We start from the raw sequence: 16,652 nt of genomic DNA, 5'->3' as shown, positions 1-16,652 counted from the left end.
ATGAAGAAGCTAAGCTACTCCATTTTGTTAACAGAAAAACTCCATTTTGTAAGGTTCCGGGAAAAGAGCCTTTGGAAATCCCCTGACCTCACCCCACCACCCACGAGCCAATTGGACCCCAGACCAAAATCTCCTGACTTAATGCTCAGGAACTTGTAGTCTACCTAGACAATAGGGACCAATCAAGAACCAACACAGAACCCTTCGAAAGAAAGTGACCAATCAGACGTTCCCCTACCTAGAAATCCTTTTTTTCCAAGTATACTCCCTATATAAGCAATGTAATCCAAAACCCGGGGCTCCTCCCTATAGCAGCTGCATAGGTGAGAGCCCCAGCTGGAGCTTGGTGATAAAAACTCTCTTGCTTTTGCATCGGATATTGGCTCCCTGGTGGTCATTGGGAGATTTCGCGACTTGGGCATAACACATACAGCCCTTTAACCTGCAACTGCTGCAGTGAAAAAGAAGTTTTCTTGTTTCTCTCACCCTTTTCTGAGCTCTTTGCTGACTTTCTGTGTTCCTGATCTGTAGTGGGTAATCAAGACTAACTTGAATGCCAATCACATGCTGGTGTTTCTCTCAATTTGCAAAATTTCCCGGCTAGTTCCTCTCCTTCCTTTTTGCATTACAGAGAGCAGGCCACAGAACAATTCACCAAAGACAATGGACCCTACTTCTGGGCTACCAGGGCTACCTGGCTACGAGGGTTTTGAAAAAATGCAAGAGGAAGACCTGCATTCAGGACCCTGAGGGAAACCTCACATTTGGCACATCTGAGACCTCAGGAAAGGAGGATTTAGGATGGGAACTTCTAGAAGCAAAGGTCAACCTGATTTCCTGGGGAGAAGCTCTTTCTAGGATGCGTGTGGTGGTCCTCAGCCTGTACCTGCGCCCTTGGGGTAAGGGAGGGGAGAGGTGACTGTTTGGTGGGAATCACCTGCGGGACTTGGGTTCCTGCCAGGCTTTACTTGCAGAATTCTTCCCAAAGATGTCCTTAGTTTTTTTCACCCTCCTCTGCAGCCTGTGTCCCGGTTTTCACAAAATGATTTACATTGTGACCACCTCTCTGCAGGTGTGGCACCTCCAACTTCAGAGACCATGAGCCTGGAGGTATTTCCATCACAGCTTTCTTTTGACAATAAACCGGAGGCAGCGGGAGGCCTGGCGAGCTGCAATCCATGGGGTCGCAAAGAGTAGGACAGGACTGAGCAGCTGAACTGAACTGAACTGAGCAGGACACGCTAGGTTAACAAGTGTGTGTGGGCAGAGACAAATGCCTTTGAAAATGATGCCCTAAATGCTATCTGATGACCAACCAAGGAAATAATGATTGGTTGCCGGGAGCCAGTGTGAGGAATCCTGCCCGTGACAAGGTCATGAGGAAGGAAGCTGACATACGCAAGGCGTGCTCAGACTTCAGGGACCCCTCTGGAAATTCCTAAGCATGTACCCCAACAAAAATCTGCCGGCTTTTGTGCTCTGCTTTTCCACTCTTCTGACATTTTCTGGAAAAAGTCAATTCAGGGCTTTAGTCTCCTGCATTTGAAAGAGTGTTTCAATCCAAAAAACCCTCTGATGGCTTTCTAGCCTGCCTGCAGGACTCCTACAGCTGCACATGTGATTGTTTGAGGCCTCCTGACCGCAGGAGGCACAGGAAGCTTAAAACATCCTAGGAATGTAGGAGCTTCCGAGGAGTCAAAATCTTTAAAATAGGACTGATTAAAAGTTTCATTTGTTGAATCAATGCTTGCTGCCAAATTTTCATATCCTTTATTTTTAGATATAGTTGATATATAGAAATGCAAGTAGTAGACCTGGTATTAGCAACATTAGATCTTTGAGTTAAGTACCTTCTTTGTTATATCCCACTGCACCTTTGTTCTATAGAGATGTAACTTTAATGCTTTAAGGAGATGTAGATTAAAGAAAAACACTTCAGGGGAAACAAAATTAACATTCATTAAGGAAGACAGCCAAAAAGTGTTAACAAGCCTCTTGGCCAGAAGATAATGTAAATCACCTGAGACCATTTGTATACAAAATGATGTATAGAAAGAGTCTGAGCTGCGAACGCTACATAATTTTGTGTTACCCATTGATCTCCATGTTTTATCAAAAGTATAAAAGGCCTTCTGAACAATAAAGGATGGGGCCAGTTTCTCGGACCAGTTTCTCGAACTAGTCTCTCCGCCTGGTTTCTTGGGGCTCTGGCTCCCCCCGTGTCTCTCTCTCTCTTTCTTCTTCTCTCCCTTTCCTTCTCTCTGCTCTTTACTTTAACTTCAGGCTGAATCTCCACCTGGGGCGCGGAGGCTCGCCAGGTCTACTTACTTGCCCTGGCTGTTAAGACCCGCACGAAAGGGAGCTTAAGGCGAGGCACCCTTAGATATTCAAGCGGGCGCCGGTGGCCCAACGTAGATGGTGCCAATTCCTTGTCTGGAATTTTATTGGCCTTCCGCGTAAACCAAGCTATTCAGCCCTCTTCCTCCATTTAATCTTCTTACTACACTATAGTTACTTAATCTAATCTTACATTAATAAATAAACAAGTCTTTCCACGCCAACGCCGTCCACCCTTCGAATTCCCTGGATCCACCGGGGCTGGACCCCGGCAATTGGTGTTGTCGTTTAAGTTACATTAACATGAATTAACACATGAGAGCCTTGTTCTACTTCCTGTGTGTGTGTTTTTCTAGGTTTTATGAATCAACTGATACAGTTTGTTGTCTGCGCCATTTAGAGGGCTCTATTTTCTCACTTCTTTAAAGTATAATGACTAAGGAAAATTAAAGATAGCAGCATGTCCATCTTTCTAATATTATATATTCTAAAAAACATTCAGTGTGCATGCACCAGTACCAACTTTGTAGAAGATTTAGATTCACAGCAGAGTTGAGAATAAGGTATAGACGTTTCCCATATACCTCTTGTTCCCACACGTGGACAATCTCCCTACTTACCTTTCCCCACCAGAGTGAGCATTTGTTATCACTGATGAATCTACAAGGACAGTAAAAAAAACTCTTATGTTTCTCTTTTAGGGATGTGCACTCCATACCTCTGGATAAATGCATAATAACATGTGTCCATCACAACAGTTTAACACAAATTATTTCACGGTCCTGAAAGTTCTCTAGATTTAGGATATTCATAGTCCTTTCTTTGAAACCCATGGCAACCACAGTTTAATCTCTTCTATATTTCCTACTAGATTCCCAGGTGACTGAGTGGGAAGAACTTTCTACCTGCCGATGCAGGACATCCAGGTGATGCGGGTTTGATCCTTGGGTCAGGAAGATCACCTGGAGGAAGAAATGGAAACCCACTCCAGTATCCTTTCCTGGGAAATCTATGGACAGAGGAGCCTGGCAGGCTACAGCCCCTGGGCTCACAAAGACTCAGATACAACTAAGCACATATGAATATTTACCTACACCATAGTGTCCTATTGTAAAATTGCTACTTTCTCTGGCATTTTTGAATGGGCTTCTTTCACTTCATAAAATGCATGCCACGATTGTCCATGTATTTTATGCCTTGAAAGCTTAACATCCCAAAGCTTAAGAACTACCTCTGCGCCTATATTCCTGCTCAGTAAATAAGTTCATCAACACCATTTTTTTAGGTTCCATATATATCTGTTAAGACAATATTTGCACAAATATAGAGAACAGATGTGTGGACACAGCAGGAGAAGAGGGGGACAAACTGAAGAGCCCCACTGACACACATACACCACTGTGGCTGAAATGCTGGAGAAGACTTGCGAGGCCCTTGGACTGCATGGAGATCCAGCCAGCCCATCCTAAGGGAGACCAGTCCTGGGTGTTCATTGGAAGGACTGATGCTGAAGCTGAAACTCCAGTACTTTGACCACCTCATATGAAAAGCCCCTGATGCTGGGAATGATAGAAGTGGGGAGGAGAAGAGGAGAGACAGGATGAGATGGTTGGATGGCATCACCTACTCAGTGGACATGAGTTTGAGTAAACTCCGTGAGTTGGTGATGGACAGGGAGGCCTGGCATGCTGCAGTCCATGGGGTCGCAAAGACGTGGACATGACTGAGCAAGTGAACTGAACTGAACTTATAGTTAAAACAGGGAGCTAGTGGGAAGCTGCTGGATAGCACAGGGAGCTCAGCTTGGTGCTCTGTGCTGACCAGAGGGGTGAAATGGAGATCACGGGAGGGAGGTTCAAGAGGGAGCAGATTCATGTATACTTATGGCTGATTGATGATGTCGTACAGCAGAAACTAACACAACATTGTAAAGCAATTATATTCCAATTCAAAATACACATGCATCTCAAAAGGAAATAAAGCTAAACAGACGGGTCGCCCAGTGGTGGAGAATCCATCTGACAGTGCCGGGGACATGGGCTTGATCCCTCGTCCAGAAATACTCCACATGCTTTGGGGCAACTAAGCCTGTGCGCCGCAACTGCTGAGCCTGGGTGGGACAACTTGCTCTTTTAGACGGGCATGAGGCAAATGAAAGATGCTCACCAGCGCTAAACAACAAGAAATGCAAAACAAAGCTACAATGATGCATCATCTCGTACCAGTCAGAATAACAATTAGCAAAGAGCCCACTAATAATATAAACGCTGAAGAGGCTTGGAGACCAGGGAACCTCCTACATGACTGGAGGGAATGTAAACTGGGGCAGTCACAGGGGGAGGACAGTGTGGAAGTTCCTTAAAAAATGTAACCACCTGACATTTAAGGAAATGAATTCCATGAAAAATAGACAAAACAGATTAATTGACAAATTGACAAGTTTTGCAGTTTTCAGTCAGTCATCTGCAATTCTAAAATGACCAATTTTGATCTGGCATTTCTAAATTCTCTAAGTTAAATGTGTACGAATACACATCAGTTCAGTTCAGTTCAGTTCATTTCAGTCGCTCAGTCGTGTACAACTCTTTGAGACCCCATAAATCGCAGCATGCCAGGCCTCCCTGTTCATCACCATCTCCCGGAGTTCACTTAGACTCATGTCCATTGAGTCCGTGATGCCATCCTGCCATCTCATCCTCGGTCGTCCACTTCTCCTCCTGCCCTAAGCCCTCCCAGCATCAGAGTCTTTTCCAATGAGTCAACTCTTTGGATGAGGTGGCCAAAGTACTGGAGTTTCAGCTTTAGCATCATTCCTTCCAAAGAAATCCCAGGGCTGATCTCCTTCAGAATGGACTGGTTGGATCTCCTTGCAATCCAAAGGACTCTCAAGAGTCTTCTCCAAAACCACAGTTCAAAAGCATCAATTCTTCAGCACTCCGTCTTCTTCACAGTCCAACTCTCACAGCTATACATGACCACAGGAAAAACCATAGCCTTGACTAGACGGACCTTAGTCTGCAAAGTAATGTCTCTGCTTTTGAATATACTCTCTATGTTGGTCGTAACTTTTCTTCCAAAGAATAAGCGTCTTTTAATTTCATGGCTGCAATCACCATCTGCAGTGATTTTGAAGCCCAGAAAAATAAAGTCTGACACTGTTTCCACTGTTTCCCCATCTATTTCCCATGAAGTGATGGGACAAGATGCCATGATCTTCATTTTCTGAACGTTGAGCTTTAAGCCAACTTTTTCACTCTCCTTTTACTTTCATCCAGAGGCTTTTTAGCTCCTCTTCACTTTCTGCCATAAAGGTGGTATCATCTGCATATCTGAGGTTATTGATATTTCTCCTGGCAATCTTGACTCCAGCTTGTGTTTCCTTCAGTCCAGGGTTTCTCATGATGTACTCTGCATAGAAGTTAAATAAGCAGGGTGACAGTATACAGCCTTGTCGTACCCCTTTTCCTGTTTGGAACTGTCACATGAGTGTATATTCCTCGATTCTTTGTCTCATCACAACAAAGATTCAGAGTGATGGACATTAAAGCCCCCTCGGCAAGTCACAGCTCTCAGGTCTTGGATAGACTCTGTTATAGCTCTCAGGTCTCAAATAGCTCTTAGACAAATCAGTGTTACAGCTCAGTGTTACAGCTCTATTTTATTTAGAAGATAGCAGGAAAATCCATCTTTGAGGCGTGAGGGCACGTTGATCTAAAGACACGAGGGAAAGAGCGCCCCAGCGCATGGGAGAGAGAGTGAGCCAGCTAGCTTTGGCTCTTTTATTTATATGTTTATTTCTCCCTGGGCCTGTCCTATGTAAATTGGGCCAGCCAGGAGTGTTGTTTCTTTTACCTGAGGTCCTCACTCCAGTCCTCAGACCTTCTTTTGTTTCATTTTCGCGAGCTTTTCCCTTCCTTGTCTGTAGCCACCGCCATTTTGGACTCCTCTTCCCTGTTCTACCTACCTAACATTCCACCCTCAAGAGATGGGAGGCCCAATTATTTGGGAATAGGGGCGTCGAGGTCTTTCTGGCTACTTCCTGCTGAACTGGGGCAGTGAGGGGGTATTGGGCTTCTCCCTCTTGCTAGTCTGAAGCCTCAGAGTCCTTATAGCAGTGTCCATTTAAGGGTGAGTGATATTTTCTGTGGTTGGCTGTAGGTTTACATCTTTGTTGAACTGGCACTGTATGTTGTAGCTTGTTGACCTGGGCAGAGACCAAACAGGTTAGACAACTGACAGTACATGGAATAACCATAAGCATCATCAATATAGCATAACAAGGACTAGTAGGGACATTAGCCAAGTTTATATATACATCACCAGGATGGCTCAAGTCCCTCCTTGTTCAGGGATCAGAAGATCTATCTCTTGCCTATTTTGGAGTATAATCTCTGTCAAGCTGTGTTGGCTCTTTAGAGCTATCTTGAGAAATCTTATCCCCAGAAACTAGATTTTGGGGATGTTTATTAGAATGACACTCATTGGTAGTCTTGAATAGGTATCTGAGATCTCCCAGGGGCTCACAGGTATATTGAGTGTCCTCTTCTGTCCTCTTCCACAGCTTGACTCGTGAGTAGTGAAACCCGGAGTCATTTCCTGGTACCTTGACTGCTGTGGGGGTAGAAAGTATTACAGGATAGAGGCCCTTCCATGTGGGCTGGAGTTGAGCTTTTGGGGACCCATCTTTCCAGACTTTAATTAGGACTTGAGTCCCTGGAGCATATCGTGGTGACTCGTTAGAATCTTTTGGGTCCTGGTTTATACCCCACAAGCGTATATATCCTGTTCGAATTGCCCAATGGCCATGGTATAAGACTGGAGGGTCTGAACCCCTGGATCTAGGAAGAGGTCATTGACATAAACAAAAGGTCTCCCATATAGCATCTCATAAGGGCTAAGACCAAGCTGTTCCTTAGGGGCAATGCGGGTGCAGAGGAGAGCTATCGGTAAAGCCTCCTTCCATCCCAAGGAGGTCTCCTGGGTTATTTTTTTTTTATTGCTGATTTTAAGAATTGATTGGCTCTTTCTACTTTCCCCAAAGATTGAGGCTTCCAGGCAGAGGAGATAATAAGTAATGCGCAATGCTTTCGAGACCCCTTGGGTGACCTTAGAAGGAAATGATGTCCCACTGTCACTTTGTAATGACCTGGGCAGACCAAATTTTGGAATGATTTCATGGAACAGTTTTTTTTTACCACCTCCTCAGCCTTCTCAGTCCGGGTGAGAAAGCCTTCAATCCATTCTGTGAATATATCTATCATGACTAATAGGTATTTATACCCTTGAGAAACTGGCATCTGGGTGAAATCCATCTGCCAGTCCTCTCCTACGTAGGTCCCATGTCGTTGGATTGGGCTGGGCCAGCTGGGGTCTTTGAGCTCCTTGAGGGTTGTTTCATTGGCAAGTGGGACAACAGGACACCACCTGTCTTATAGTTGTTTGGAAGCCTGTTCCCCTGAAGGACCTTTCTAATAATCTTTGGAGGGCCTTTTCTCCTAAATGAGTAGTGGCATATAAGGAGTTAACCAACTTCCATTGGAGGTTCCCAGGCAGAAAAAGGAGTCCCTCCTTTTGGAATCACCCCATATGATCTTCTTGAAAGCCCTCACTTTTAGCTTTAAGAGTCTCACCTTCAGGATATGAAGGAGTTTCTGGCAAATTAGTCTGTGGAACTAAGGTGGCAACCCCTATTAGGTCATGGTTCTGTAATGCTGCTCTCCTAGCTGCCTGATCAGCTGCTTGGTTCTCTCCTGGCACTTCTCTGTTCCCTTTTTGTTGTCCTTTACAGTGGGAGACTGAAACCTCAGTGGGCAGATGGACTGCCTCCAAGGGTCAAAGAATTTGATGACCATATTTGATTGGGGACCCTCAGGTGGTCAAGTGGCCCCTTTCTTTCCAAATAGCCACATGTGCATGTAGCACCAGAAAGGCATACTTGGGATCAGTGTAAATGGCTATTCTTTTTCCTTTTCCCACCTCTAAAGCTCGAGTCAGGGCTATGAGCTCAGCTAATTGGGCTGAAGTAACTGGTGGCAGAGGCTTAGCCTCTATGGTCTCGAAATTGGAGACTACTGCATACCTGGCTCTTCTTTTTCCATCCAAGACAAAGCTGCTTCCATCAGTGTACCAGATTTCCTCAGGATTGGTCAGAGGATCTTCTGACAATCCCTCTCGGGTTTTATCCAGTGGTCCAAGGTTTCTAGACAAGAGTGAAAGGGGAGAGAGCCCTCGGGGGTAGGCAGGAGGGTGGCTGGGTTAAGAACCTCACAAGTGGATATAGTGAGGCCTCGATCTTCCATCAGCATTACTTGACATCTGAGGATTCTTTGATCAGACATCCATAAATGGCCTCTCCCATTTAGGAGTTGTTTTACTTGGTGGCTGGTAAAAATAGTTAGTTTGCCCCCAAAGGAGAGTTTTAAAGCATCTTCTATCATGATTGCAATAGCTGCAAGATTTCGAAGGCAGGGGGGCCAACCTCCAGTAGTTGGATCGAGCTTTTTGGATAAGTAAGCTACAGGCTGGGGCCCAAATCCCAACCTTTGAGTTAACAGTCCCAAAGCTATTCCCTCTCTTTCATGGACATAAAGTTGGAATGCTTTTTGTGGGTCTGGCAACTTCAAGGCAGGTGCTTGAGTTAAGGTCTGTTTTAGTGTAGCCTCTGCCTACTTTTGTGGAGTTCTCCATATCAGTGGGATTGAATCATCTCATCCCTTTAAGCTTTCATATAAGGGCTGGGCAATTAGACCATAGTTGGGTATCCGGATTCTACAATATCCAGTTAGCCCCAGGAAAGCTCACAATTGTTTTCGAGTCGTGGGGGAGGACAACTGGAAGATTCCTTGTACTCGATCAGAGCACAGCCTCCTGGACCCGTGTGTAATCTGAACTCCTAGGTAAGTGACCTTTGTCTTGACCATCTGTGCCTTAGCACAGGAGACCTTATATCCCCTTTCTGCCAAGAAGTTTAGAACCTGAATTGCATGTTGTTGGGCACTTTTCTCATCTGGAGAGCAGATTAGTAGGTCATCTACGTATTGTAATAATTTCCCATTAGGTCCCAGGTCCAGATCTAGGAGATTCTGGCTAATGTCCTGTACAAACAGGTGCGGGCTATCTCTGAACCCCTGAGGTAGTACTGTCCAAGTCATCTGTTGGCGTTTTTCTGCTGGGGCCTCCCACTCAAAGGCAAAAAGATATTGGGATTCTTTAGCCAGTGGTATGCACAAAAATGCATCTTTGAGATCCAAGACTGTAAACCACTTGGCACTGGGTGGGATTTCTCCGAAGATTACATAGGGATTGGGTACTGTGGGAATGAGGGTTCATTTATCAACAGCTTCATTTATGATCCGGGGATCTTGAACCATTCACCAGGTTCCTTCTTTTTTCTTTACTGAGAAGATTGGGGTGTTACATGGTGAACTGGTGGGGACCAATAGCCCACAAGCAAGGAATTTGTTTATTAAAGGCTGTAGTCCCTCCCGAGCCTCTCTTTTGAGAGTGTATTGTTTCTGGTTAGGAAACCGAGTGGGATCTTGGAGGACAATGATGGCCGGTTCGGCTTGGCAGGCTCATCCAGGAATCCCCTGGTCCCACACCTGGGGGTTAATTTTGTCTTCCCATGGTTTTTGGTCCCTCTCTATTGAAGGTGTAATGGGTTGCTCAGTAGTAACCAGGAGCTGTAGAGCTCTAGGGGCTGAAAAACTTCCCATCACAAGGGTGGCTCCCAGTTTAGTGAGTATATCTCTACCCAATAAGGGAGTAGGACACTCAGGGACCACCAGAAACTGGTGGGGAAATATTTGTCCATCCCAGCAACAAAGAAGTGCTTGGGTGAATCTTTTAGTAGTTGCTTTTCCTGTAGTACCCAAAATGGTACAGGTTTGGGAGGAGAAGGGTCTGGAGAAGGAGTTCAAGACAGAGTAGGTAGCCTCTGTGTCAACCAAGAAATTTTTGGACCTATCTGCCACATCCAGTTGCACCTTTGGCTCCCGCCCCATGATGGTTATCTGTGACAGGCGGGCTGGCTGGAGTGGGCCGCTTCAGTCTTCTTGAACCTTCATGAGGGTAGGCTTGGCGCTTGACCTTGAGGCTCTTGGGTCCCGAAGGCAGAGTGCCGCCCAATGTCCCAGTTGATGGCATTTGTGGCAAGCCATTCTAGGAGACTTGTCGTGGTTTGCACACTCTTTGGCCCAATGGCCCGCCTGTCTACAGATCCAGCATTTGTCTCATGCCTTGTCCTTCAAGGACTCGGGGTTTGCTGTAGGGCTTCTCTGGAGGGTGGCCAGCATCTGGACATGCCTTGTCTCTTTCTTTCTCTCCTTTCCCTGGGCCTTGGCCTCCTTCTCCTGTTCTCTGTTATAAAAGGTATTGGTGGCTGTCTGGACCATCTCATCTAAAGAGGCAGCAAGGTCCTGCCGTTGTAGCTGTTGTAACTTAATTCTGATATCTGATGCACATTGGAACAGGAATTTGTCGTTTAAAATCACCTGTCCCTCGTAAGAGTCTAAGTCCAGATTGGTAAACTTTTGGAGTGCCTCTTTTAGCCTTCCCAGAAAGGCAATGGGGTTCTCATTGGGTTCCTGAGTTATTGCTGAGACTGGGCACAGTCCCGCAAGTAATAGGCTTCCTTCTGTTTCCATGGGTGCACTTCTTTAGGGGGTGAGTCTTTCTGAAGCTTATCGTACCCAGAACTGTTGCAACCTGAGAGCCAGGCGTCCCTGGGTCAGGGTGCAGATCCCCAGGCAGGCTGAGGTGTGACAGCCTCCTAGAGATCGAATCCCTGGGCAGGTCGAGGTGTGACGACCTCCTGGGACCCCTGGGACTAGCAGATCCCTGAGCAGGTTGAGGCGTGACAACCTTTCGAGAACCAGATCCCTAGGCAGGTCAAGGCGTGATGACCTCCTGGGACCCCCGGGACTAGAGGATCCCCAAGCAGGTTGAGGTGTGACAACCTTTTGAGGACCAGATCCCTAGGCAGGTCAAGGCGTGATGACCTCCTGGGACCCCTGGAACTAGTGGATCCCCGAGCAGGTTGAGGTGTGACAACCTTTCGAGGACCTGATCCCTAGGCAGGTCAAGGTGTGATGACCTCCTGGGACCCCCGAACTGGAGTTTGGGCGTCTCCAAGGTCTCCAGCGTGACCAGTGCTGGGTAGAATTAAGGGGTTTGTAACTCATTGCTAGTTTGCCCACCATGGACGGAAATAGATATGATGTAAGTTAATCCTACCTAGTACTGTTGGAACCTGACAGCGAGGCGTCCCTGGGTCGGGGTGTAGATCCCCAGGCAGGCTGTGGCGTGACAGCCTCCTAGAGATCGAATCCCTGGGCAGGTCGAGGCGTGACGACCTCCTGGGACCACTGGGACAAGCGGATCCTCAAGCAGGTTGAGGCATGACAACTTTTTGAGGACCAGATCCCTAGGCAGGTCAACACGTGATGACCTCCTGGGACACCTGGACTGGACTTTGGGCGTCCGCAAGGTCTCCAGTGTGACCAGTACTGGGTAGGATTAGGGGGTTGGATATTATAGAGTATTTCCCTCCCAAGGCCAGCTATTTTCTGGTTGTCTCTCCAGAAGATTGTAGAGGCAACCTTGTGGGTCTGGATGGGGCTCAGGAAAAGAGCATGAAACAGGAGGGAAAGGGGAAGAGCACAACCTTTGAAAGAATGACATAGCACAAGGGGATAATGTAAACCAATTAAAACCAACTGGGTCCAAGATGAAAAGTAAAATTCAAGTACTTAATCCCCAATCTATAAGCCAACAGACACAACCAGAGGTGGCAGGACAGCTCCAAGGCAAAAGAAGGAGGAGTGGGTGGTTCCCCAATGGTAGGGATGATCCTCCCACTCACGAGCATATGAATTCCATCCCTTCACAAAACCTAGCTAGGCCTAATTCCGAGATCCCAGCCCTTGCCCTTGGCAGTGGTTCACACCCTGAAGAGTGGCTTCTCTCTGGATCCTAACAGTTCAGTTCAGTCCCTCAGTAACGTCCAACACTTAGCGACCCCATGAATCGCAGCACGCCAGGCCTCCCTGTTCATCACCATCTCCCGGAGTTCACTCAGACTCACGTCCATCGAGTCCATGATGCCATCCAGCCATCTCATCCTCAGTCGTCCCCTTGTCCTCCTGCCCCCAATCCCTCCCAGAATCAGAGTCTTTGCCAATGAGTCAACCCTTCTCATGAGGTGGCCAAAGTACTGGAGCTTCAGCTTTAACATCATTCCTTCCAAGGAAATCCCAGGGTTGATCTCCTTCAGAATGGACTGGTTGGATCTCCTTGCAGTCCAAGGGACTCTCAAGAGTCTTCTTCAACACCACAGTTCAAAAGCATCAATTCTTCGTTGTTCAGCCTTCTTCACAGTACAAATCTCACATCCATACATGACCACAGGAAAAACCATAGCCTTGACTAGACAGACATTAGTCGGCAAAGGAATGTCTCTGATTTTGAATATACTGTCTAGGTTGGTCATAACTTTTCTTTCAAGGAGTAACCGTCTTTTAATTTTATGGCTGCAATCACCATCTGCAGTGATTTTGGAGCCCCCCAAAATAAAGTCTGACACTGTTTCCCCATCTATTTCCGATGAAGTGATGGGACCGGATGCCATGATCTTCGTTTTCTGAACGTTGAGCTTTAAGCCAACTTTTTAATTCTCCTCTTTCACTTTCATCAAGAGGCTTTTCAGTTCCTCTTCACTTTCTGCCATAGGGTGGTGTCATCTGCATATCTGAGGTGTTTGATATTTCTCCCAGCAATCTTGATTCCAGCTTGTGTTTCTTCCAGTCCAGCATTTCTCATGATGTATGCTGCATAGAAGTTAAATAAGCAGGGTAACAATGTACAGCCTTGTTGTACTCCTTTTCCTATTTGGAACCAGTCTGTTGTTCCATGTCCAGTTCTAACTGTTGCTTCCTGACCTGCATATAGGTTTCTCAAGAGGCAGGTAAGGTGGTCTGACACTCCCATCTCTTTCAGAATTTTCCACAGTTTATTGTGATCCACACAGTCAAACGCTTTGGCATAGTCAATAAAGCAGATATAGATGTTTTTCTGGAACTCTCTTGCTTTTTCCATGATCCAGCAGATGTTGGCAATTTGATCTCTGGTTCCTCTGCTTTTTCTAAAACCAGCTTGAACATCAGGGATTTCACAGTTCACGTATTGCTGAAGCCTGGCTTGGAGAATTTTAAGCATTACTTTACTAGCATGTGAGATGAGTGCAGTTGTGCGGTAGTTTGAGCATTCTTTGGCATTGCCTTTCTTTGGGATTGGAATGAAAACTGACCTTTTCCAGTCCTGTGGTCACTGCTGAGTTTTCCAACTTTGCTGGCATATTGAGTGCAGCACTTTCACAGCATCATCTTTCAGGATTTGAAACAGCTCAACTGGAATTACATCACTACTAACTTTGTTCGTAGTGATCCTTTCTAAGGCCCACTTGACTTCACATTCCAAGATGTCTGTCTCTAGATTAGTGATCACATCATCATGATTATCTGGGTCGTGAAGATCTTTTTTGTACAGTTCTTCCGTGTATTCTTGCCACCTCTTCTTAATATCATCTTCTTCTGTTAGGTCCATGCCATTTCTGTGCTTTATCAAGCCCATCTTTGCATGAAATGTTCCCTTGGTATCTCTAATTTTCTTGAAGAGATCTCTTTCCCATTCTGTTGTTTCCCTCTATTTCTTTACATTGATTGCTGAAGAAGGCTTTCTTATCTCTTCTTGCTATTCGTTGGAACTCTGCATTCAGATACTTATATCTTTCCTTTTCTTCTTGGCTTTTCATCTCTCTTCTTTTCACAACTATTTGTAAGACCTCCCCAGACAGCCATTTTGCTTTTTTGCATTTCTTTTCCATGGGGATGGTCTTCATCCTTGTCTCCTGTACAATGTCACGAACCTCATTCCATCAGGCACTCTATCTATCAGATCTAGGCCCTTAAATCTATTTCTCACTTCCACTGTAGAATCATTAGGGATTTGATTTAGGTCATACCTGAATGGTCTAGCGGTTTTCCCTACTTTCTTCAATTTAAGTCTGAATTTGATAATAAGGAATTCATGATCTGAGCCATAGTCAGCTCCTGGTCTTGTTTTTGTTGACTGTATAGAGCTGCTCCATCTTTGGCTGCATAGAATATAATCAATCTGATTTCGGTGTTGACCATCTGGTGATGTCCATGTGCAGAGTCTTCTCTTGTGTTGTTGGAAGAGCAAATCCACCTCTTTGTCTCTCAATAAATTTTTGCGATGAGACATCAGAGCCTGAGTTTCATTAGTTTTGGCTGAGCTTGAGTACGGGGAGAAAGCTGAAGGACAGGAGGAAAAAGCAGTGGGAAAAACATGCCTTCATAGCACGCGGGAAAATTTGCTAAATATCTGACCAGTGCTCACAATTTCATTGGTCTGATCCTTGGCACAGAGAAGAGAAAGGACAAAAGAACCCCCACTGGCTTGTGTAACAGCTACTAGGGCTCAGCAGATAGCGCCTTTGGGACATGCTGAGGAGTAGCCTCTCCAGAGTCCCTCAATTGTGCCTCCTGCCACCCGCCTGTTCGTGTGAGGTTCGAGGAAACAAGAAATGAGAGATTGTAAAGGAATTAAGATTTCGTTAGGCATGTCCCTCCAGCCAGAGGAGCAAGGACCTCTTACCTTAACTGGAGGTCTTCTGGGATCTGAGACTGGGCCGCGTGGGCTTTCCGCTGTCCCAGTTTCCAGCACGATGGGCCTTCCCCTGTGCTGGATTTTGTTTGCGTTCTGCCTCTACTGCGGGAGCTTTGCTGAGTTGGGCTCCGGCTGTGCTTGGCCTCTTCCACGTGGAGATTTTCAGCCAGGTTATCTCCGAGTCACGGCACTATAGATGTCACGCGAGTGTATGTTCCTTGGTTCTTTGTCTCGTCACAACAAAGATTTGGAGCAACGGACATTAGAGCCCTCAGCTCGTCACAGGTCTCAGTCTTGGACAAACCATGTTATAGCTCTTAGGCAAATCAGTGTTACAGCTCTATTTTATTTAGAAGATAGCAGGAGAATCCATCCTCAAAGGGGATGCCAACCCAGAGATTTGAAGGGAAGACAGTGGAGGAGGGTGGGGGAGAGGGGGAGAGAGAGAGAGACAGAGAGAGAGAGAGAGAGAGAGAGAGAGAGAGAGAGAGAGAGAGAGAGAGAGAGAGACCGCAAGAGAGAGCGTGTGAGAGCCAGCGAGCACGGGCTTTGGCTCCTCCTTTTATCCGTTTTTGCCTCCACCTGGGCCTGCCCTATGCAAATTGGGCTTAGCCAGGAGTGGTATTTCTTCTACCTGAAGTCTTCACTCTGGTCCCCGGACCTTCCTTTTCCATTTCTTGTCTTTTAGCCACCGCCATTTTGGACTCCTTTTCCCTATTCCACCTACCTAATAATTAAATCAAATCTAAGTAAATATCAAAGAATGTAGAGGCACGGCCGCCCCGCCCCGCCCCGCGCGCCTCTGCCGCCTCTTCCTGAGCCCCCGCTCGCCCAGCGGCCGCCGCCCCCGCGCCAGGTTCCGGCCGCGGCCCGCCTCTGCCGCCCAGGGCCCTTCCGTCCAGGCCCCGGGACCCCGGCTCCCCGCCAGCCCCGGCCCCGGCCCCGGCCCCGAGTCGGAGAAGAGCGTGGAGGCAGCGGCCGAGTTAAGCGCCAAGGACCTGAAGGAGAAGAAAGAGAAGGTGGAGGAGAAGGCAGGCCGGGAAGAGCGGAAGAAAGAAGTGGAGGAGGAGGAGGAGGACGGCGCAGAGGAGGAGGAGAAGAAACTGCCGAGGACGGCGAGGAGGAGGGTGAAGGGGGCGAGGAAGATGAGGAAGAAGAGGAGGAGGACGAAGGGCCCGCGCTGAAGAGGCTGCTGAAGAGGAGGATGAAGCGGGTCCCACGCGGCAGAAGGCAGAAAACGGGGCGTCGGCATGAGCCCCCCGCCAGTGGGCTGGGGGTGGAGGGAGGCCGCTGGGGGCCCGGAGGTGGGGGTGGGGAGCGCCGCGGGCAACCCCTCTTCACCTGGCTCCCTGCTCTGGGCCCCGCGCCAGAGTTGCCGCCCTCTCTCCCCCCCAGCCTTCTCATGCCGCACCTGCATCCTCACTGCCATCTTCCACCTCCTTACCTGCTCCATCTGAGCTCCCCAGCTGGTCCCCAGTCACCCCCTCCCTCTCCCTCCTCTCTTCCCGCCCTTCCCGCAGCCAGCCTCTCCCTCCTTCAGTAGCCTCTCCTTCCTAAGCTCTGCATCCCAGCCTCAGGTCATTCTGCCCTGCCCATCCCTACCCTGCCTGATCCCTGGGTCTCCTCCC

At 47.4% G+C, this 16,652-nt stretch overlaps 1 pseudogene; it reads left to right on the top strand.

Annotated features, from left to right (window-relative positions):
• On the top strand, positions 1-16,278 carry LOC138419582 (cyclin-dependent kinase inhibitor 1C-like; annotated as a pseudogene).
• The last annotated feature ends 374 nt before the right edge of the window (positions 16,279-16,652 follow it).

The sequence above is a fragment of the Ovis canadensis genome, chromosome 14, assembly GCF_042477335.2.
Source record: "Ovis canadensis isolate MfBH-ARS-UI-01 breed Bighorn chromosome 14, ARS-UI_OviCan_v2, whole genome shotgun sequence".
In the NCBI taxonomy this organism is placed as follows: Eukaryota; Metazoa; Chordata; class Mammalia; order Artiodactyla; family Bovidae; genus Ovis; species Ovis canadensis.
This window is presented reverse-complemented; position numbering and strand designations above follow the sequence as displayed.